Source organism: Halichoeres trimaculatus, unplaced genomic scaffold (assembly GCF_033239565.1).
Source record: "Halichoeres trimaculatus isolate MK-OKI-2021-1 unplaced genomic scaffold, fHalTri1.1 fHalTri1_scaffold_15, whole genome shotgun sequence".
NCBI lineage: Eukaryota > Metazoa > Chordata > Actinopteri > Labriformes > Labridae > Halichoeres > Halichoeres trimaculatus.
The window spans coordinates 30,617,772-30,643,066 of record NW_027437193.1 but is presented as its reverse complement, the minus strand read 5'-3'; the positions used below and the strand labels follow the sequence as shown (position 1 = coordinate 30,643,066).

The window sequence follows — 25,295 nt, the reverse complement described above, 5'->3', positions numbered from 1 at the left end:
AGCTTCCTCGGAAATTAGAGACTCAAAAAAGACGAATGACGGGGGCAGCAGGGACGCCACAGCTAGCCACCACCTGTGGAGGGGTGTTACAACGCATAGTACACCCAGCAGCAGAGTGAGGAGCTCTGCCGGTGGTATGAGTATCCCTTTGGGAAAATAGAAACACTTTGGGTGGGAATTGTTAGCGGCGGGCTTTAAGGGTTTTAAGTGCCATATACTGTCAGCCTTCTGACAGTATATGGAGATCCTACATGTAACCATGGCTGCATTGTTTAAATGTGAAATTAGCTGTTAGCAGCATGTAGCATGTCAAAGCTAACTGGTGTAAGGCTTGATGATTTCCCTCAAGGTGAGGAGAAAGGGGTGAGGACAACATGCTGGTTCTCGGGTGTGAGCTGGGAGGTGACGACGTGGACCTGTACTTCCATCCATCGTTTTTGGGAACGTGGGATCTATCTCTGGTGGGATGGACGAGCTAGCCGTGCTAGCCCAGCGGCATCGTGCTGTTCACAGACGTGGCTGACAGAGCTGACACCGGCGCCACATTGGAGGAGCTTCGCCTGCTGTGAGCAGACAGGATCCAGGAGAAAGAGACTGAACAGACTGCTGGGGAGGCTCAGTCCTGGACCCTGTGGAGGTGGAGACTGGCTGGGCTGGAGAGTGATGGACAAGCTGTCATCATCTATTTTCTTATGGACCTTTTTGCACTTTCTATACACTTTCTTACTTTTGTTTTCTTAAATGCTGCTGTGACTCCTGAATTTCCCCTTGGGGATAAATAAAGTATATTCTGTTCTATTCTATTCTATTCTATTCTATTCTATTCTCCTGTTTTGGCAGTGTCGGTGTGGCCAAGGGAGCGGCGATTGGGCGTGCCTCAGAGGGAAAGCCTGCAACGAAGAGGACGTCTCACTGTTCTTTTAAATGAATTTTAACTCAGACATTTTAAGTATTGGACTAAATGCCTCTGGTTTTAATTGTCTTTTATTGGTCTGTTTTAACCCATAACAATTTTAAAAAGTGATTTGTCTCACAGCAGGTCAAAACTTGTTTAAACTAAGACTGCAGCTTTATCATTTAAGGTTCCTGTGCTATCTGATGTTCGCTACATGGAAAATAATCAAATCATACTTTAAGGTTTTGGGAGGACACAGAAAAACAATTACCACTTAAATTCTAGATCTGGGCAGGTGCTAGTTCAGGGATGGTTGAGCTTGTAAACACTGTAAGAACCAACTTGCTTATCCTCAGGGATAAGATCTCTTTGGAAACATGTCTATAGTTTACAAATGTTCATAGACATTAGTCTCAATAAAGACGTGAATTTTTCCTTGAGAAATAAATGGAAAAGTCAGATCGTCTTAAGTCCAGGGTCTATTTTTTGTAAAATACCAACAAACGTTGGAAAGATGGTGCTCTGAAGAACCTGATTTTTGTACTTTCAGCCCAAATGCCACAGGCAACATTTTGGCCGTGGATGATCCAAATGCTGTCAGGCTGTCAAGTGTCCACATCAAACGCAGCATGAAAACTCCTTTCAAGAGATGGAGAGGAAAAAAGGAAAATCCTACTCCTCTTTGTCCTGACAGGAGGGGGAGGAGGTTTAACAGCCTGAGCATAATATGAGTGAGTAAATCCCTGATCAGGATAAAGTTAGGAGAAATTTACAGTTACAGGAGAAACTAGGATGACTCTGTGACTTGTGCTGGACTTAAAACTGGTGATGAATGTCTTTCCTCCATTGCACACTTGCTTTTATGTATTGTAATGAATACATTCAAAAGCAAATCTAAAAAAAAGGTGACATCTTTAGACCACGCCATTGGCCTACATGTCTGCTAACACTGTTAAAGGAATAAATATATTTAGAAATGTAACCACCACATAAATCTAGATTCCTTCAACTATTGAATATGGGCTTGTTGTGGCTGTCTTTAGCCACAGCAAAGTTTTCACAATTCTAGACACAAAAACCTGACCTCCAGCCTCAAATGAAAGTGGTTCTTTCCTCTAGCCCAGCAGGGACTTGGTGTTTCTCTGATCTGGTGTTTCTAGCTGAAGGGCCAGCCCTTTGGTGGCTGAAGCACAAAGATCTGGTTCCAGATTTGGTACTGGCTCTGAACCAGCCCTGGAGCTGACTTGGTAGAAAGAGGTATGAGTGACAGCTGTGTGCATGACATTAAAGGTGCAGCTCATGATAGGGCATCTGGCCGGTCACTGATCAGAGCCGAACAGACTGAAAACCATCTGATTCTGGTCTCCTGCTAGTTCACCAGTCCACCTCTGATAATGTTGGCCAAAAAGTAATTCTGGCAGCTTCTTTTTTTACAGCTCTAAGACTCTGAGACCCTGAAGTAATAAGGCTGCTGCTGGTTATTTATTGCTTTGAGCAAACAGTAATAAGAGGAGAGGAGTCAGTGACAGTCATTTCATTCCACTGGAAGTTCTCATTTCAATTTGAGTAGTGGGAGGGATAGTTGAAGAGACACTGTTCAAGAAAATGAGTCTGAAATTACCAAACCTGATGAAAAGACTTTAAAAAATAAAAAACAAAAGTGAAAATTATCATATTTTTCTTCTTCTTTTTGTCTCTCAGCTACATATGGGTACAGCAGCAGGTCCAGACAACCTCTCAGTTAACCTTGCAAAGCAGATGGTTTGGCCAGGCTCCATGTTTGACATCAGGCAGATCCATCTTTCAGAGCTGTAGGCTGACACGTTTGTTCCTGATTAGAGAACGACCAAACCACTCAGTGTCATTTTAAGAGAAAGATGCAGCAGCTAAGAGTGTGTTTAGCTTTGGCAACAGCAAGCCTGTAAACAGTTGTGGCTCATGAGGAGATGAGTTTTCAGAAATGGAGGGTTTCAGTTTGCTCTCTTTAGTGTCAGGAAAACTTAGCGTTTGTTATTGATGAGGTTCACGCCAGCCACTGCAGAACATTTACAACCAATCTACTGTTTAACTCAATGAGGACTGACCAAGCAGCAACCTCCAGTCTAAGAATACGAGACAATGTTGAAGTGCTAAAACCTGCTGTTTCTGGAGTGTTTGCTTTAGGCTGGCTCTGAAAGTACAGGAAGTCACATACACACCAAGCCAAAAAAAAGCTGTTTCAACAGCAGAAATCAACCTATTTACCACCTGGTTCAAAAAGCGTCTCCTGTCTAAATCACTAAATTTATTATTAGCACACACTAAAGGAGGTGATTTTTTTTTCTAATTCTGGATATTAAGATCACGGGCTCACCCAATTAGAGGCACAGCTCAGCTCACGTAACTGATGGGCACCCTATAACTGTACTCGAAGCCCCATCACTTCTAATATGGCCGTGATAGCCAATCTGCTTCAAAAGTGATTTCAGGGAGACTACCTCCATTACTTATATGGTCTTTCAGCCTGACCCATTAAAAAATAAATAAATAAATAAAATCAATTATTTTGGAACTGATATGTTTATTAACCCTTTTATCAAAATCCACATAAATATTAGTACATCATTTTATGATGTATTTTTTTAATCAGATTTCATAAATTGGGCAGTTTTGGCAACTTTTTGGTAAGGTTTTCAGTAATGTATGTATGCATTATTTCAGTGCAGAAAACACTTTAAAAAATATATTATTTCTTAATAAAGATATTATTTCATTGGTAATGAAAAAAAAACTGTGTGGATGCTTTCATGAGCAGCCTTTTTGAAAAGGGTCAAAACACAACTTCAGCCGCCTGTAGTAGAATGATAAGCCCTTTTTCCACCAAGGGGTCAGAATAGTTTGGTACAGGTCGGATCAGTAAAGCCTGATCCTGTTTGCATCTTCACAGCCAACCGTGTCCTAGTAGCAGCATGTAAGCCAGATAGCTGAGTCAGCTACGAATTAGCATTTAGGCACAGTAGTGCAACACAGCACACCCTGCTACTAAATTTAGCACAGAAAACAAACACTACACAGTAAAAGAGCAACAATGTAGACATCCACCAATTCGTCTTCTTTGTGATTGGCTTGTGGCTCTTTGTTACAAAGCACAATTAAGCTTTGTTTCTTTATTACTGGTGTCACACAGGAAGTGGAGATTCTTTTGACATAACCACTGCAGTGTTCCTAGCTCAACTTTCTGGGGTCAGATCAGTATGTTTGGCGACCTAATGAAGGGTACCAAAAAGTGGGTCTGTAAATTGGGGACCTGTACTGGTTTTAGTCAGAGGAAACGCCACAAAGTGCATCCCATACTGAGATGAACCAAACTGAACTGCTTAGTGCAAATGGGCTTTTGAAACCAATATATCAAATATGATATGTTTGACAAAAAAGGGTTAATTCCAGAACCTTAAGTGACAAAACTAAAAAAAAAATAATAATAATAATAATAATAAAATAAAAAAATTACTTAAGCAAATTTTAAATGTTATTCCCATTGTCTGTGTGGTATAAATCCAGTATCCAGTCATGTATCCAAACTTCACTTCAGTGCATTTGGGGGATATGACACGTTCCCTCCACATTAAACATCCTGTTTTTTTTTTTTTCATCCTGCTTTGTTCTGACTCTCTGAGCTTCTCCTCAGCTCAAAGCAAATCCCAAGTGTCAGACTGTTTTTCTTCCACTTTCTGCTCTATTATTTATACATATTGATTGGGATCAAAAGCCACTTACTTATCTCACCCTCATTGATACCACATACACACACACACACACCCAATCACACACCTTCCCTCAGAACATTTAATTTCACAGTTTTCATCCCATGGAATAAAAACCCATTTGTTAGACTTCAGTGTTGTCAAATGTGGAGTCAAATCCGCATGAGTGCTTTCCCAAAACCTACACGCATGAGTAGGTTCAAAGCTGCACGTAGGGCTACTCAGCCAAAACAAGGGAGCGGGGGGGTTATTAGCCTGCATTTTGGAGTGAGTCCTCATGAATTAAATATCTTATTATGCATGCAAAATGAGCTGGACAAACTCACTGTTTTTACTTTGATGAAACCAAGCCAATAAAAGAAAAACACATCTTTAGTGCATAAATTAGCATTATTACAGGCGTATTAACTGGAACTCATTTCCCTCCTTTCACTTTGGAAGATCCAGTTAGTTAAGCGTCTCATTTCCCCTTTTTTTATCCAACGAGAAGAAAACTGTGAACAATTTCTTTTATCCAATTTGACACCTGGATTACAGCGTAACTAAACACATGTTGTTCATTCATCCTGCAAACGGCCCAAGTTTCATATCAGTGGCACTGTAATGATCTTTGTGTGTGATCCTCAAGCACAGCAGACGGAAGACACTCTGAGGACGTGATGTTTCACATTAAAAGCGTTGACACTCAAACTCAGACAATGGTGGACCCACTCTGTGACCTCCACCCTCAACGAAGCACGAGACGAGTAGCTCCTGTCACACCACATCATTTCTGCTCCGTGAGATCTTTCAGAAACACGGTTTGTCCTCACAGATTTCTGTCTGAGGCAGAAAAATGTCAAACAAGCTGACAAAACACTACTAATATTTCAGTTTCGTGTGAGCACAGTGTCACTACCCTTTATTATGTGGAATGTTTTGTGGTCACTTGAGGACAGTGGGTTTGTAATCTAAAATTACTATTTCCATAGAAAGTATGTAAAAAAAAAAGTATGGTTTTGTCATCAGCTTTAGAAAAACTAGCACTTTATGTATTGTTTTAGCATTAGCAACAGCAAGCATGTAAGGCTGCTAACTTTGTACGTATATATTTTTAGTATCTATGGTGTTTAGTGAGTTCTGAATGATAATACCAATTTTTAACTGCTTAAAATCACTTAAAGCTATGGTGTACGATTTGGAAGCTTTGTACATCTTAATAACACCGTTTATAGGGCTGTTATGGTCCTATGGTCCAATCTAAACAATATAAAGACCAACAAGAACAAAAAAAATCCATTTAGTATATCTGCAAAGCTGCATACTAGTTGACCAAGCTGAACCGCAGTGTCATGCCCATGGTTCCACCTCGTCCTTCCCCACTACCCCTCTCACGTCAGCTAGCTGCTCAGCTACCGAAGCGTCATGGAGTCAGAGAAGACCAACACCAGGAAGCTGTTACTGTTACCCTCCACAGGGAAGGGAAGAAAACGAAAAAGTTTCAAGGAAAAGGCTGAAGCAAGGAAGAATTATGAGCGATTGCACAACAGCGAGTGTTGCTTCCTCACAGAGAAGGCGCTGGAACTTGCTATACAGAATGATGGCTGTGTTATGCTTTCCAGGCCAACATGACGTGTGGAAATCAGACGCACGAGATATGCACGAGAGAACACGAGCTTGTCTATGTGTGTAAATGCACGCATGTGTTTGTGTGTCTGTGAACGCGTTGGGGCAGACCTTTGCCGTGCAAGAAACAGTGCGAGGAGAAATGGGAATGCGATGATGTACAAACAACATTCCGCCATGTAAATTAGATAAATAACATAAAGCTATTTAGTCTGTTAAATTAAAAAAACAAAAACAAGGCATAAACCTGAGAGAGGGAACTCTATATCACTTCTGCTGTGATCTGGCGCTATATGGACAATAAAATTAACTGAACTTCCAGGGGCGGCGGGTGCCTCCCTTCCCCCATATAATGGCAGGGGAAACACTGGGTCAAATCGGTTTGTCTGGCACCCCCAACAGAAGGGTACCAAAAAAGTGGGACGTTACAGGACAATGAACTGTTCCAGTTTCAGTCAAAGAAATTGTCAGAAATTATGTGTAACTGGCCAAGATGAACCAAACTGAACCACTTGGTGTCAACAAGAATTTTGAAACTCAAGTATCAGTTATGATATGTTTGGCAGGAAAGGGTTAATTTTAGCACTTTAAGTAACAAAATACAAAAAGGCAAAAATAAAATCTTAACAGGAGCAACTCTTAAATATTATTCCCAACAAATGTGTGCTGTACCGAGCTGAACCAAGCTGAACCACTTTGTGGAGATGAGGCTAAAGTTGACCCATGGTCTTCTGGTTACATCATATCCTACCTTCTAAAGAAGCTTAAAGCTCCTGTGAGGGATTTTAGCAGCTTGTGCTTCTAAGGCCAAAGAACACTAGTGTATGAGAGAAAATGAATGACCAAGTGTTTTACTTACATGGACAAGGATGCAAGAAAAGGACATAAACTTGGATGGCATGATGATGATATTTTTTTAAAATTACTTAAGCATGCACAGTGAAGAGGTAAAAGTCAGTGCTTTGTCTACATTGGGTGTGAATATCAGCACATACCAAAGATTCCTCACTCAACCTTTAACTGTATTTTTATTTCTTAACCCTCTGTTGCCACCTGTCAGCATGAGCACAAAAACCTCTGATCCTCTGGACTTTTAGAGAAAAACTGCTTCAGATCGGTTGCAAAGTGTATCTAGGAGACAAGAGGTGAATCAGTCTCGTTTTACTTCATTCTCCATGCACATATGAAGCAGAGCCTGCCCTCTGTGCATGATGTGAAACAGCATGAAGATGAGGTAATGTGTAGGTTACACTGCTCTCCCACTTCCTCCGTATCTCGACACTCCTCCCTCCTCGTATCTGAGCTCCCTCCAGAGATGAGCGACTGGATGCTTGTGCAAGCACTGAGCTCATGAATGCTGATAAAGTGGGTCAGGGAAGTACAATTGGTAAGTTTCTGCAGCACAACCTGAGTGTGTGTGTGTGTGTGTGTGTGTGTGTGTGTGTGTGTGTGTGTGTGTGTGTGTGTGTGTGTGTGTGTGTGTGTGTGTGTGTGTGTGTGTGAGAGAGTGTGTGTTACAGGGAGAGTGTGTGGTGGTTTTGTTGGTTAAATCTCCTCCTAGCTGCAACAGTGAAAATCAATGGTGGGAGTTTGGATGTCAGAGCCAATGAATGGGGATGATAGAGCTCGATATGCAGATCAATGCTGCGACTTATAATCATCGTATTTCTCTCTACTAAATGTCTCTCCTAATCATTATCAGGAAGTGGAGGAAGAGGAGGAGAAATAGAGAGTAACATACAGTCATCTGCTGCTGTAGTGCAGAGTAAAGCATGAATAATGTACCCAGGGTGCTCTGCTCCTTAATGTGCCTTCACCTAGTGTTGGACAAGGTCCTGCATGACAAGTTTCAGACTCAGCATCACTTATAAAACAAATCTACTGTAACAATGCACTACATTTCTATGCAAATGCAAGGGCATTCTGGGAATTTCTTCCTCTGACAGGAACAGGAAACACTGATGGGATCCTTGAGGGCTTCTACATTAGTAAACACGCCTGTATGTTGATGTATGTGAGATGCTTTTGTTCTGCTCACCTCCAACTGAAGTTTACACATCAGGGATGAAAAAGGGGATTGTGTGTGTGCGAGAGGTCCGCCTACACAAGGGTTAATCCAAAGACAGCATGAGACAGGGTACAGTATGTTTATGTGGATTAGCACCACTGTTTGATCACTTCTCCTTGCATCTCCTTCCCTCCGCTCTAACATTTTCTTACAGGAGTGCTTCGCTGAGTCCTCCCAGTGTGCTAAACACACGTTCCTGCTTTAACGGTGAGCAGAATCAGAGCAGACAGAAACCTGATTAAAGCGTCTGAAATGAAACAGTATTTGGAGTTTTTAGAAAGTGTTGTGCATGACAGAAACTTGCTTCTTAACGCTGGATGATGAGATAGCTTTTTGATATCAAAGAAGGAAAAGTCCAAGTGCAAGCAAAGCTGCAGGGATGGATTAAAACATACAAACTCTACAGGATGCAAAATGTGAGCTGATATAATTCTGCCCATTAGAGGGGAAGCAAGTCTTTCGGCAACTTTTAGCTCAAGTTATGATTTTTTTTTTCCTCCTTTTTAACTTACAGACAACTTTGGTTTGGCAGTTTGGGTTCTGTCTCCAACAGAAATGATTTTCACCACCTTCTGTCTCGTTGTATATAGCATATATTCATCATGTGGATTGCTTTGTAAAATGGATCACACTTTGAAGAAGGAAGACGTTTACACCCTCTTACAAAACTTGCCACCTTTACACATTGCAAATCACATTTCCACATCATCATCAACATTTTTTTTAATACAGTTTCCTGTCTCCAGTTTATTCAGACCATCTGTATTAGTTACCATCTTTTCATTACCCCACAATTAGCAGCTACATCATCTTTATTATCCCACCAGACGACAAATACAACACATAACAATCAATAATGATGCAGTACCTTTCACATTTGAAGTAATACAGACAGCCCTCTACCGGGCAATTGGTATAGTACTCAACAGCAGTGTTGGTCATCTTACTTTGAAAAAGTAATTAGTTACAGTTACAAATAACTTCTCCCAAAAAGTAATTGCGTTAGTAACTTAGTTACCTCATTGTAAGAGTAACAAGTTACTCACCAAAGTAACTGTGACGTTATTTTTTCATGTTCTATATGTTGTTACATTCTAAAACATTTTTAACGTCAAAGATGTTCATATCAACTGATTAAAGAATAAAAACACTATATACAGTATTCTAGAACATTTGGTATTTATTTGAACTAAAAAGATTGCAAACTGTTAAAAAAACTTTCAAATGTAAACTTCTGGCCATTAAGTAGTGCAAATCTCTTACTGTACATAAGGCCTACTGCACAATAAACAGAGCAATATCCAACTCTTAAATATTCAGTGAAGTAATACAAATAAAAAATTGAAAATTGATAATACTTACAAACTTTGCATTCAAGTACAAAACCCTTTAATCTGGCCTTTAATTAGTGCAATCCTCTGTATCTATATGATACTGCACAATAAACAGAGCAATATCCAACTCTTACGTGCCAGGCTCAACGCCATTGTCGCTGTCTTGTTGTGCTCAGCAGTCAGCGCGTGCAGTGAGACAGCGTGAGCAGGGCATGATCCGCCCACCCAGCCAATCATCATTGCATTTGCAATGGCGTCAACCCCCCAATTCAGTTGGTACCTATGAAATCAGTAACTACATTATTTTCTTGGACTATGTCCATTCTCCAACATTGACTCCACCATATCACCATGAAACATGCTTTATGTGTTTTTACGACTCAGTTGCATTTTTCCATGAGCAGTTATTTCATGGATGTTGTCAATACTGCAAATAAATTTGAGATATTTCATTTTATTTTAATTTTCAGGTATCAGTCTGTATCATTCTACTTTCAACATCCTGGCAGTAGTTGATCCCACTGAGACAATGTACTACAAAGGTTTGGTCTTCAATACACCAGTCACTGGTTTGAATCCCAACTAGAGGTTTTTCAGTGCATATTTGCACTTCATTGTTCATACCCTTTGGGTACTGCCCCCCTTTTGAGGTGAGAGCAGTTCATTGAAAATAAAAATTTCAGGGCTGTTAGTTTCAAGATATAAACCATAACTTTTATGATCATGATATTCAACATGATTAGTGCTGCAACTATTAATTTTCATTTTCTTCTTTCGATAAGTTGATAAATTGTGATTGTTTGGATCCCTATTTTACCCCCATTTTCCTTGCCTGCTTAAGAATGCATGGTGCTGGAAGGAAACCAATTTGTTTTTGATAAAATGTTCCTGTGTTGGCTTTCCCCCACCATAAATCATGGAAACTTCTTCTTCTTGTAAATAGCGAGAGCAAGTACAAGTACAGTTGAGTTTTTAAGCCACCAGTTTGATATTACTAATAACAAAAACAACACCAAGCATTGACGCTACTAATTCCCTATAGTTGACATACATAGATTATATCAACTAATCATTCCAGCCCTAAATATGATATAATTAGTTATATTACTGTCGGTTAAGGAATAAAAAGGTTCATGGCTCAGGTATTGATCCACCACCAGATCTTTCTCAGCACTTCTCTTCTGCCCAGCGAGGGTGTGGCTCTCCTGGCTTTTTCACTCGTCTCTCCTGATACAAACATGATTGCAAAAGCTCAAAAACCTTCCATGAAAATGGACATTTTGACGGTACATCAGCTGACATTTACTCTGTTTGAAGTGTACTCTGAGCTTTATACCTTGAGGCCTGCCGACTGAAGATGAGTAAGTGATATGAACAGAAGTCATTTCTGGTAAAGGTTATTTTAAATGTTGGTTTCTTTGTCATATCCAGTCAGTCACGGGATATCAGTTCATCAAACAGTGTCATAGTGTTGTGCTGCTTGTTCAACTGCAGGAAATCCTACAGAGACATCACACGAGCAGAAATATTAAGGCTTATCTTGATATGTATATACTGTGCTGGCAGAGTCTCTGATGATGGCTGTGACACACTTTATAATCTCAGGGTGTGCCGTGTTTTTCTACCAGGGTATTGTTTTCCAGATGGATACCAGTGAGTAAATGAGAAAAAAAAAAAAGGTAGATACAGGTAAACACCTCATTTTTTCTACAAAGTGGACTTCCTGTGTGACATTTCAGTACAGCAGCCTCTAAAAGTCTGAGCCCAGTTTTTAGCTCAGCGATATAACTGCAGGGATAAATCCTGATATTACAAACATTTTCTGCTTGACCTTCCAGAAATAAGTGTGGGTAAGATAGTTTCATTCAGCCTCCTGGGACAGATAGAGCAATCCCACCACAGATTTCCCAAAGAAAACCTCATTAGTGAGACGTACGTTTTTCTACACGACTCAACAGCTTATAGTCCAAATAAGAATATTTGGAAGCAGCTTAAAAAAAAATCCATGGTGGATTAAATAAAAAGAAAGCTGTAGCCTTTTCTCTGCTGGTAAAAAGGGTATTAAAAACCTCCAGCCCACACACACAACGGACACACAAACGCCCCATGGTTCTCATCCACCCCCTGTGCAGATTGAAATGTCAGCACGGCTTTGGATGGATACAGAGCATGTAGGAGCCCGGCTCAGGATTAATGTACATATGGAGAACAATGAAGCGTTCACAGCGCTCACTCAGGCCAACTCTCCTCCTACTCCAGCTGCAGAGAGATGCATGTGGCTTCTCCTTAAGAGGAGACGACAGCTTTGATGTAGAAAGGGAAGGGGAGATGGGGCAAAGAGGATGGAGAAGCACAGAGTTAAACTGCCTTTCATGTTCCTTCCTACCTTCACTCCAACGCGCTCCTGTTTTTTGCCTTAAAGAAGCCAGTGAGGCTGGGAAAGTCTCCAAGGTTTGCAGGCAGAGGGGTGTCAGCGCTGCAGATATGAGCAGCAGTGGTGGTTAAGGCTATTGTTTCATCTTCTTTTCTTTTCCCCAGAGAACATTTTCTAATGACTGGCACAAAAACAAGAGAGGGAAAGAAAACCACAATCTTTCATAAAGAGGAGTTAAAGGAGCTTCGTGCGCGAGCTGCTGGCAGCAATAATTTATAGGTCAGCACTTCTAAATAAAAGGCATGTTCATCTACATCACAGCCGCACATTATGAGAGCTTTCTTCAGCCTTATTTTAGAGGTGGGTGTTGCTGGAGTAGAAAGAACAAACTGAGAACTTGTGAATGAATGATTCAGTGATTTTTGAAGCAAGATAAGCAGATTCTATTATCTAACAACATAAACATGAGTATTTGGCAATTCTTATCTGATAAACTCCACTGAAAATGTTTCAGTGTTGGGTGTTGGAGCTGTCACAATACCAGGGTTTTACTTTACAATTATCATGGCCAACAAATTCCTGATCGTAAAATCACTGGAATATAAATCCAAGACAGGACTCTAAAGGCTTTACGAATAAACACAAACGACTCACACCTCTCATCCATTTCTAACTGTGTTTAAAGTTTAGTTTTATCTGCAGCATCAGCCCCATAACAGGGAAAAAATGTTCATCTTCTATATGTGATTCTGTTACGTGTGTTGTCTTTTAAGAAAGAAACTTCCAAACAGAGAGGAAACTTGGATTTGGATGTGGGTTGAGAACCTCACTTTCATCTGACAGTTATGTCGACATGATTTAAGCTCCAGTAAAAGCCACAAACTTCCCCAAAGGGGAGCTAACTAGTTGCTGAGTCTTCTTCTTCCACTGCTTTATCTTCCTCCTCATTTTATACCAGCATAAAAACAACCATCCCCTACCATGAAGGAATTACTTACAGAATATATAAGTATGCATTTTTAGCACAATATCTGTATTTATCAGGGATTGTAATGGCCTGGTGATGAGGTTAAGGGTGTTCTGACAAAACCGTTTCACGTCCATTACCATACTGATATTGCAGCCTTTTGGCTGATAACAATATGAATCTGACTTGATAACAGCACAAATCATTTTAACTTTTATTACTCATTTTGTTGTTATTAAATGTTAGAAAAGGCTTAATCAAGTGTTAGTACTCAAACAGAGAGCAAGTCAGCAACAGTAGGTATGAGATAAAAATGACACATTTATCATTAAAGTGGCTGTGAGGAGTTTGAAAGTGATCTTGAAAAAGTCTCCCTTCTAGATAAATGCCAGATCATAATCCACACTTTAAAATGAGATTATCAGCACCATTATTACTGGTTACAGGTTATTTCAAATTGCTACTTCTTATCTTCCCAATCAGGTCGAGCAGGACTGTATTGATTTGCAGCACATCCAAGTCTCTGTGAAAACACCATGCCAGCTGAAGGAGTTTAGTGGTGAAAAGAGAGGTCTGTGTTTTTCTCTGCTGAAAACGATTTCTGTGATTGATTTTGTAGTGATGGTGGACACTGGAGCCTAACTGTTAGATAGAAAAGGGACAGAAGAGCAAAAGAAAGTTAAACGAGAGAGTGATATAGCCTGAGCTCAAGGCTAACACAGGGGCTAAACTGTTAGTGATAATGTTCATTCCAACCTACAGTCAGCAGTTACTCTGCAGTGGTCTGTTCAAACTTGAGAGTCTCTCAATAAAATGAAGAGTGAGGAGGATAGTTGACTGGCAGGAAACAGCTAACCAGGATTCACTAGTGTTACATAGACATGTCTCAAAGCACCAGACTGTCAGTAGATCTAAATATAAACAGCTACTAAACTGCATACAAAATGACAGTGTTTACTTGTTGTCACGTTAGCCTACAGAAACGTCGAAGCATCGGGCTGCCGATAGCGCTACATATAGCTGCTACAAGGTCTGCTTGTTGTCACATTTCAAACCATAGAACTACGTAACTGTACGGATAAATACCTTACCTTAGCGCATTGTATCTAGTAAAAACTAAAAAGGTGTCTTGAACAAAGAAAATTTGTTTTGATCCAATCTCCATTTCACCCCAAAACAAACACATACCTCGCTTTAAGTAATTTACAACAGTGTGCGGAGACTCCGGGCCAGAAGGTGGCGAGGCAGTCCAATCAAAATAGATTATCCTCATAGCATTTAACCAAAGGGTTGCATAGGTTTTAACCCTTAAAATAAGAATTTACTACAATTAAATACATTTGTAAAAAAAAAAAAAAAAAGGACCCTGAAATAGAACCTCAATAAATCCAACAATGCTTTTAGAGTACGAAATAAGGACTCAAATTCACTCCAGGTATTTTTTATTCAAAGTATAAGTTGGGAACAACTGAAGGCAGAGACAGAAAAAGGAAAAAACGGCCATATATAAATAGTTACTTTTTTTGTTTTGGACCGATATCTGATACCAGTATTGGATCGGGACGCCCCTAGATGAGGTACACGTCCCAGGAGGCTATTAGTTCTTACATGGTCCAACCTGCGGCCTCTTTCATGCATTCCACTCCCCATCCTTATTCTGCTTTCTGCTCCAGCCACTGTAGTTTCCTCTCTGAATAAAAGGATTAAAACTGCCTGTAAATATAACCAAAACACACTAAAACTTATTAAAATGTTGGCAGACTGAGACGGCTGTATTTCAGATGAGAGGAAAATAAATGATGATGAAAACTTGGGCAGTGGGGAAATGTTATGGCATTTTTTTCATCTGTGGTGCAGTTAAAAAAGGGATTTTAACTTAAAACATTATCAGCAAACTGAGTTTAAAAGTAAAAGTCAATACCCTGAGTACAACTCTTAAATCTGATGGAAAGCTTTAAAACCAAACAGTTTGAGGAAGTGCGAGACTGTTAAATATTGTTGGTTTGCAGAATCAAGAGCCGCAGATTACTCCACTAAGAGGTCTAAATACAGCTGCTCTCTGATCTCTGAATCCTGTTTGTCAGAGGATGTTGTCACACCCCTTGATCTGAAATGATATTGGACACACCATTCAAAGGCTCCCACTCTGTGCTGCTGATAGACATGAGCGTCACAGAATTTAATAAAAATGTAATAAAGATAAATATGAACTTAATCAGATGATATTGTAACCTGTATGAGATCAGATAGCTGAAGGTTGTAAACCAATTATATGATGCCTGAGTTGCATCAGAGAGAATTTCATCATGTTAAGTGGTAATATTTTCCCCTAATAGGAACAGCAGCAGCGCTGATCAGTATGATAGACGAGCAGTCGCACATCTCCAGCAGTCTGAGGGAGCCGGGATCAGCACCTTGGACAGCGACGGTATTCAACAGTTCAACCTCAGTCTCAGCTTTTTATTCATTTTTAGAGACAAGTTCTTCTGAGCAGAGACCGGTTAATTATTCATGGAGTTTTATTAATTCTTTATGGGGCTATAACTGAAACCTTGAATCTGACAGACTTGTACAGTCAGTGTGTGTGCGTGTGTGTTCCTACACCTGCAGCACATCCAGTCACGACGCAGCAAAGAGAAGAGACACAGCTTACATTTGATATCTCACAGGAGGATTGTGGACTCATATCTGCCCTGTCACTGATGTCTTCAACAAAACATATTAGAGCTCAGAGATAGAGAGTGATATTGTGCCTCCATCAATCAATAATCAGCTCCAGCCTGTACAGGTACGCTGTCCTGATCCACTCTGAGAATATTTTTTCAGCCCTACAAACACACTGTAGATAAAAACATCATGTAGGCTGATCCATATTTGAGAGAGCTTTGCTGCACGGTTCAGGAGAAGAAGAAGTTTTGCTGCGCTGCGGTGCGTTTGAGACACAGAGGTGAGCAGGTATGCCAACAGTCTTATGCTGAACATTCACACCTTTATGACTCAGAAGCCACGATGCTGCTGTTGTGTAGGTAAGTACTCTTGTAATTGGACTCAGTACACACAGCTCCAGCTTGGCACTGATAGAATCTCATTGTAACAGAGCTTTTTAAACATACTGGGCTGCCAAATCCACATCCCAAAGTGATTCAGTCACATTAAAGGAAACAAGAGCTCCCTCCCTCTTTAAACTTTGAAAACACAGACTGAGCTTTTAGATGAACAGGCAGGCTAAAAGCTTTGTGAAGGGTTAAAATTTTACATTGTTGAAGGAAAGCGCTTCAATTGGTGGACTGGGGGACTAAGACGAGGACACTGATAATACTGTAACGACTTAACCCCTTCATGTCTGTTGTTGCAGATTTTTGACATACCCTGTCAGGTCTTGATGCAACTGAAATTACCTTTTATAACCTATTGATTCATATTCTACACACACCAAAGTTCGTACCAGATCCACTGTGTCACTGCATATTGGTCAGGGGATCCACTTCTCATGTCTATTTGTATACTATAACTTAGTTATAACTATTGTGTGTAGGGGTGCACTGATCACAATTTTCCAGCCCATCACCAATCTTTAAAAAGTCTGACCTGCGATACCAATTTTCACCTTTTATTTTTCATAACTGACAGCATATGTCTTCAATGTTCAAATCTTATTTTGTTGAAAATCATTGAACAATACCTGTGAAACAATAAAATCTTAATTTTATTGATTTTAACTTGAACTACCAATAAAGTTTTAGGTATATATATATATATATATATATATATATATATATATATATATATATATATATATATATATATATATATATATATATATATATATATATATATATATATATATATGTATATATATATATATACATATTTATATATAAGGTCCCCAAATAAATATTCTGAATTCTAGGACATCACAAAATTGTAGTGCATGACTAATCAAATAAAAACAGGAAGATAAAATTCGTAAATCCACATTTTTTTTAACTGGCCAATATTAAAATGTCTGTGTTCGCTGCCATTGACGTCTGTAGACATCAGTTCGATTGCAACGGTTTCTGTGTCTATAGAAGTAAATTGTGTTTTTCAGTCTGGAGGAGCTTGTCAATCAAAATCATGCTCAGAAACTACTGTGGGTGAGAGCAGTGTGCTCTTTGGATGAGAGCTCAGCATGGATATGAGGAGAAGATGTGAGATGACAGAGACAAAGCAAGATGCTACAAGTCAGAAAAGTTCAGGAAGCTCACGCTCCAACTGAGGATGTGTCGCCGTAGTTCAGAGAGAAAGAGTGGTTTGTGAGAAAAGACAATGGAGATCATGGAGAGGATCAAAGGATGGAGCGCCAGGATCAAAAAAAAGTATATTTGTTTATTTCTTAGGTAGTTTTTGTGTTTACATAGTCATAGAAATATGACTATACCCAATATTATTTGGGTCTTAAAAGATTGTTCACTATGCTCCGAAAATAGCTGGCAGCCAATGAGTTAATCTAGTGTTAATTTTTATAATGCATTAATTTGAGGTGTAATTAATTAATCTAATTAAAATGTTCAAGCGACAGCCCTATTTGTTTCACTTTAGTTAGGCGACAAACTCCAAAACTGAGCAACCAACCTGGACAACTTCACCTGTATGTGAATTCATGACCTCTTCACACAGCACCACTCTGCGGTGACGTAATGTTCAGATTCCTGTTGATCCTATTTTTAAAAAAGCAATTTTTTATTAGTCTGTTAGAGACATGACTTTTATACGGAAGAGTATTAGGGCCACTCGTGAGACAAATAAAATTTGAGGGGGCAGAATTTTTTTTTCATCATGCACTTCGAGAAAAAAGTTGAGATGTTGAAAATAAAGTCAGCATGCCAAGAATAAAGTCGGAATATAATAGCGAGAATAAAGTCGAAATAGGATGTCGAGAATAAAGTCGGAATTAGCTTCAGATGCTTTAGTGTTGACTACTTGAATTATGTTGGGTTGAAGAACAAGATAAATGATAAAGTCCTCACGCAGTTGCAAAACTTCAGGAACTTACTCTTTACTTTACTCTCCATGTTACAGCATGCATCGCTGTCATTCTCCTCACTGGATTTATGGAGAACTGGGACAGAACAAAGGAGACATCGAGTTTTTTCTAGTCATTGTATGTTGACTTTTTTTTCTCGACATCCTATTTCAACTTTATTCTTGACATTATATTCCAACTTTTTTCTCAACATGTCTACTTTTTTTTTCTCAACATTTCAACTTTTTTCTTTATTTTTCTCACAGGTGGCCCTAATACTCTTCCGTACTTTTATACCTTTGTTTCACCTCTGTTAATCCTCATCCTCATTGTGAAACGCACAGAGGAGAAATGGTGGGGCTCAGTTATTCTAACATGGAGGTGGCATCTTAGGCGTAAATGAAGTAAAACAGCAGGACTGTGAAGAGAGGCTCTCACTGATGGTTTACAGCTGTGCCTACACCACTTCCACAACACTGCTGCACAAAAAGCTTTTCTAACAAATGAAATCTGTTGTTAAACCGTCACTGTTTGGTGCAGCTAGTAATTGTGGGTAGCTTAAGGTGATGAGATGCTGAGGTAACCTCTCAGCTCTATTTTGTACAAAAAGGTGAAGGTTTAATCTCTGACGTTTCGTCTTTCACCTCGATTAAAGTCTTTTGATTGCGAATCTAATCCATCAGCCTTTCCATCCACTCAGTGTGGACTTATTGGCTCTTCAGTCTTTGTCACAAGACTTTTAGAGGATTATTGTGCCAACCATGAGAAATGTTGCTCATTCATCTCTATCTAAATAGTTTTCTAGGTGCTGACACAATCTTACAAATGACGACTGAAGTCGAGTGGGTGCATGACAGTCGTGAACATATTTCTATACACACACCCCAAAGAGCATTCCTTTTATATCTATAGATTATTTCTATTATGCTGAGACAGCCAGACTTGAACTTTAAAAGCCTGTACGCTGTATATTTAAAGGATGATACTAAGAGATGAGACCCTCTGCCGTTATTTTGAATCAATCACTGAAAGGATGCTTTTTCATTACCTCCTCATGTCCTTGCAGCATGAAGGGCACAGGCGTATGGTATGCACCAGACAATTTCTAAAGAGCACACACGCAGAGTTCATACATTTACATTTATATACATGCTTAAAGCTAATGCCCGATGAGAACAACAGTGGGCCGCGCCCAGGTTGTTTGTTGGCTGCTGAAGCAGAGCAGAGGATCAGAGACAGAGTATCCTGGAAATACGTGACCTCAGGCGATGTGAGAGAAGAGAGGCTGGGATAAAAAAAAAAAAGAGAGAAATAAGAGCTAATAAGAGAGGTTGGGTGGGTTTTTCTGTGAGAGAAGAACAAACACTGAAGCAGAGGTTTTGTGTTTTTTGTTGCTGAATGTACCTTTAAGTGGGCCTCAGTGTTTTGACTGTATTTCCAAGACTGTTGTTTCTTTTCAGTGGATTACAAGAAGAACTCAGCACCTTTCAGTTCTAGTTTAAGGAGAAATTTTAACCCTGATCCAATGAGCTTCAAATAAAAAGACTGACCAGTGATATTGACATGATCGTACTCCTATCAGGGATAAATCATCCAGCGTTTTCGAGTTTCTTTCTTGAGCTGTTTGCTGAAATGTGTGAGTTGAGACTCGTTCAGGTCAGCTGTGGGATGCTACAATCATCAAAACTAACCCATACAGGAGATTTGACGTGTGCACATGTATTTAAATGGTTTCAGAAGTGCAGAGTAGGGACCTTAAATGGACCCAAATGGAAGCAAATGCGCCGTTATTCCACTGCTTTTCAAGACAATGCATCCAGATAACTGGAGAAATAAGAATACGTCGCGCCTGCTGTGCTTTCCACTTCTGAAACAGACTGCTAAATCAATCTGAAACAAGCGCAACAAAGTGCAACACAAGCGACAGGCATTCTCTCATTGTCTTCCTTTCAGTTCAGAGCTGCCTCTCACTGTCTGCGGTCACATTATAACCCACAGAGGCTTTTCTTCCCAGCTTTGTTCAGCAGTCAGTGCTGAACTAAAGAAGCCATCTGGAGGAGAGATGAAACATCTTCCTTTTCTGACACAGGCCATAACTCCACTCGCAGTAACGTACATGTTGGAAAGGCAGAAACACAGAGATCAAGTCAATATGATCCTTCTTCGTATCTAAACACTCACTTATAAAATATGTTAATGTAACGCTCCAGTCCACCGATACGGAAAAAACTGAAGTCAGCGACTGCAACGATGTTTAATGTACCGTGTTTGATCCAATCATAACATTTGCTTTATCCATTTAAGTCAGGCCAATCGTGGCCCCAGGTCCATTTCCTCATGGCCCCCAGCTCCAATGTAAAGACCCAAACCACTAATGTACTGTCAACACCCTGTGGCTCTTACAGGCTGACAACTCACTGTTTTACATTCAAAAGGTCCCACTTAAATATGAAAACCACCAGAGGCTGCCGTCGTAAACAAATGTAGCTCTAACAGACAGTAAAGTTTGCTTACTGCAGGGATGTTTTTAATATACATCTGGTGCAGTTTGTCTTTTTGGAGCAGCAGGACAGTAAATACGAGCTGGAGTCAGAATAAATAAACAGCGTTGGTAGTAAAGAAGAAGTATGTCACTCAGTGCAGCAAAGAGACTCCATGATGAGCTTTTTGGGGGGGAACAATGGAGCTCTACATGGCACAGGGGAATGATATACATCAGGCTCTGACACACACATACCCACACACACACTCACGGTGAAGTCAGTATGCATTTATTTTAAGTCAAGTCAAGTGTTTTCATAAGAGAGCAACATCAGTTATTTTTTTGTCTTTTATATGTCACAAAACACTATCACTCTGCTGAGTTTAATCTGACCAAATCACATTAGAATGATGGAATTAAGTCAAGACCATGTCTATTTTTTTCCATTAAAAGTTTTATAATAAAGCTTGAAATGGTGTTGCTGCAGATTATGTATTGTTCATGCATGTTAAGATATTAAATAACTGTAGCAAACAGATGTAGGTTGGGTAATTTGTACCTTATATTAATGCACAATGCCTCTATCAATGGAGAAACGGTGACTTCTTTTAACTCTTGATCATCATTGGGGACTGGAGACTTTAATGTGACTGTGGTTGTAAACTTTGGAGACACATATAGAGGCTGCTGTTGTAGCATGCAGAAAGTGTCACTTTTTAGGGTGTGTCACATGAAGGAAAGCAGAAAATATATTTTCCTTGACTTCACTGTTTTTTTTTTGTTTGTTTGTTTGTTTGTTTGTTTGTTTGTTTGTTTTCCACTAAAACAAAGTTTTTATAGGAATGTTATCCTTAATTTCTTTTGGAGCTTTGCCTACCCTGATACAGAGTTCAGCCACATCATGTCCCCCTAGTCCAGGTACGTCCAAATTCAGACCCCGTGGACAGATTGTGGCCAGAGATCCATTTTCATACTGCCCCAGCTTTCATCTTACAATTCATTAGTTATGTCATCGAAATGATCAATGTGATAAATGATGTGAACATTTAAAATTTCTGTCGAACAAAATCAGAGTACAGGGTGTCCACAGGGCGGCTGTGGCTCAGTGGTAGAGTTGTCGCTTCTCAAATGGAAGGTCGTGGGTTTGAGCCCAGCTCCTGCAGTCATATGCCAAACAGTCCTCGAGCAAGACACTGAACCTCAAATTGCTCCAGCTGCTGGTCAGTGGTGTGTGGATAGGTATGAATGGTTTGGTTAAAAATGTAGAACTCTATCATCAGTGTGAATGTGATCTGGATGGGTAAAAGAGATAAGCAATGTTTGAGTGGTCAGAAAAAACGAGAAAAAGCGCTTTAAATGGATCCATTTACCATAAAGTCTCTTTATTATTGTTTTTGTTTTTTTGTTTTTTTGTTTTTATTAAATAAAGAAAAAAGAAAATGAAGATGGCACTCGATTTTTGCCATGTTGGCTGTAGCAAAGCCTCATCAGTGGTGGCAATGGCATTGGTGATCTTTTGCTGTAGATCTGCAATGTCTTGTATCTTGTATCTTTGTTCGATGCACAATATCTTTAACATATGTGCAAACATAGTTAAACTAGGTCTACATACCTTGTTTATTTAACATACCCTGACACATTGTGCTTTCTCTTGGGGGGTAGCCATTTTTAAGGGCTTCATTTGACAGTAGCTCTTTCATCATCATGACACCTGAGTACAAAAATGAAATGTGATGTGATTGAAGACTTTGGTAACTATTAAGAGCAAATCTGATGCACTCCCTCAGTTATATATATATATATATATATATATATATATATATATATATATATATATATATATATATATATATATATATATATATATATATATATATATATTTTTTTTTTTTTTTTTTTTTTTTTTTTTTTGAATGTGAACAGTCTTTTTAGACACCTTTTTAGACACATTAAAGTTAGGAAATTATGCAAAAAGGTAAAGCAAAAAAACAAACAAACAAAAAAAGTACATAAAAAATAGTTTATATTGCAGGAAAATAAATATTTGTGGTTTTACGGTCGAAAAGGTCTGCAAAACAATAATAATAATAATAATTAAAAAAAAAAAAAAACAGTCCTAATGAAATCCAGACCCTGATCTGGACATGAAAAAACCCTTCTGTTTAGAAATAACCCAAAGAAATAGTTAAATGGAACATTTAAATGTCAGTGAGCTGCTGGCCTTTTGTCCTAATAAAATGTGGCACAGTGAAGAAAATTAGTGGAGATCTGAATCTGAATAACAGGGGGAATGAATAAATAAATAAATAATACAAACGGAGCATATTCTGTGAATGCGTATTTGTGTTGTCACAGTCCCACCTGGACACACCCTGTAATTGACACTTGAGCACTTTTCATCAGTACGATCATCACCCACTGCTCCCTTTCACTGCTGTCCCACATCAGTGCAGCTGTACGCTCACACTGCCATTAAAATACACGTCAGAGGAGCTCTGCGTGCCTCAGCTCTCAGCCTTTTTATTTACACACCCTCAGTGCTTCAGTGCATGAGAGAAATGTCCACATTGTCAGCATGTTTCACTTCCATTTAAGAGGATGTGCTGGGTAGAGAGTGTGCGTGGGTGTACGGGAATGATAGGAGTTAGGTTTTTGACTTATTTTCAATCCCTCCTCCGTGATCTGTTTGACAAGCCCTGCTCTCCCACTCCGGGTCTCTGGCAGTGGCAGTGGGTGTTAAGTCTAAATCTGAGGCAGCAGCTTCCTTTCTTTCCTCTTCTCCGGGGAGAGGAGGATTTCTTGGGGCCACATATACCGGAGTCTCGACAAAGTAGCTGACAGGTAAATGTTGTGCTTACATGGTTGAGAGAATTTGTGAGAAATTGCGCGGTGCGTAGCAGGCATTCAGGGTGACTGATGGAGCAACAATATCACGCACAAGCAGAGAGAGACACGCGGGGAGCAGAAAGGTGGGTTGGAAGGTATTTATTGGTTAGGGGAGACAGCAGGCACACACACATAAACACACACAAACACACACGAAAACGTGGGTGAGATGAAGCAAAGCAGAGGTTGAAGGACAAGTCACACCAAGCTCCAGTTTTTATATGAAGTGATGTGACAGGAGCAGACTGGCGATGCATCTCACACACACACACACACACACACACACACACACACGTGTCAAAGTTATGGAACCTCTAAGTCCAGCATCCACGCGCACACACACCCAAACACACGCGTCTTTCCTGCGTGGTGTGGCTGCAAGGCTGCATCCACGCAGGTTGCCACAACTCTGACACAGCTGCACAAATAAGGGGAAAATCAACTATATAAAAAGGGGTTGACTACCCCAGACCCACGTGTGACCTCTGGTGTCTATTCGCACGTGCACTCCTGAAATCCTTCCACAGTGAGGAACACTTTCCACCGGACATCCTAGCTGGTGATTAAACGCTCCACCGAGCCTCTCACCGTGTTCATCTACACGCAGATTCGTGTTTCCCCTTCCCCACCCTGCGCTGATCGATCATGCGTCACGACTTGGACGCTGCCACACTCCAACTGACCACATCCACAGTGCAGCGCGTACCACCACGGGCAGTGCGCTGCGCGTAAAGGCAGAAACGCAGAAACGCTGGCACCAAAACGCACAGCGTCGATACTTGATTATCCCCTGTTCTGGTTGAATACTGCTTCAACCCTAACGCACAAATAGGCGCAAACTCACCCAGGGTGTGAACGCAGGTCCTCCCCGTGCGTCTCTTGATGTGTGTCCGTGTATCCAGTAAAAAGAGATGGACGAGCCCGAGCAGCAAAGGCGCTAAAAAACTAGTGGACGGCAGCCAAACGCCACCGACTTCCCTCCTTCTTCTCCTCCTCTCTCTTCGCTGTACTCTCCTCTCTGCTCCTTCACTCTTCCCCTCTTCCCCGGGGCAGGATGAGAAGCTGTAATAATCCAGGCATTGTGCTTTCCATCAGCACATTAAAAAAACACTGATGTGATGGAAAGATTTACAAGACACAAGTTCGGAGTTCAGGTGGATTCTCCGATCTTTTTTAGGAGGATGTCAAGTGTAATCCGCGTTCAGAAACAGTCTCACAGAACAGTCCAGAATTATTAGAAAAGCTCCGGATTCAATCTTGTGTCGAGCCTGATGCAGTAGTGTGGAAAAAGCAAAGAAAGTTTTATTTTGAAGGGGCAGGATCTCAGATGAGATCTGAAAAATGAGAAGTAATCCCAGGACGAGATCTTCTCCTACTTCCCTTCCCGGACCAACGAAACTCCCTTCAGAGGGATCGTTGTGCACCTGCGGCCGGAACGGAGACGCGCAGGTATCCTCAACCCCAACTCCCTCCTCCCTCCTTCAGTGTGTGTTTTATTCCGCGTTTTAATTCCCGGTCTGCTGAGTCTCTCTGCGCCACGCTCATCAGTCAGTGTCAAGCCTGGCGTTGTTTCTCCAAGTAGCTCTGGAAAGCGTCTCTTTTCACCAGCTCTCTCCCTCTCTCTCCTCCACAAGCCCAGTCCATCCTCCTGTTGTTAAACCACACCTCTCTGTGCTGTGATTGGCTGAAAACTGCAGAGAAGAAGGAAAGAGAAGGAGGTGAGCGCGCTGCGATGATGCGCACTGAGGAGAAGAGAGAGGAGGCTGTGCTGGAGAGAAAGGGGATGAGAGAAGGGGATAGGGGAGAGGAAAGTGGGCAAAGGAGGATAAAGCCAGATGAGATAGAGCAGAGGATGGAGAGGAGGATGAAAGACAGCTGAGAGAGGAGGCAGAGAGTGCCAGAGCGGGAGGATAAAGGAAGCAGGGAGACAGTGAGG

General features: G+C 40.4%; 1 protein-coding gene across 1 annotated transcript in view; it reads right to left on the bottom strand.

The window, feature by feature from the left end:
* The window catches only part of brinp2 (bone morphogenetic protein/retinoic acid inducible neural-specific 2), a 413,075-nt gene extending 388,101 nt beyond the window's left edge, over positions 1 to 24,974 (bottom strand). The window contains exon 1 of the mRNA XM_074689200.1: positions 24,204 to 24,974. The gene's annotated coding sequence lies outside the window, so the exon portion shown is untranslated. The remainder of the gene's footprint in view (positions 1 to 24,203) is intronic.
* Between the last annotated feature and the right edge of the window lie 321 nt (positions 24,975 to 25,295).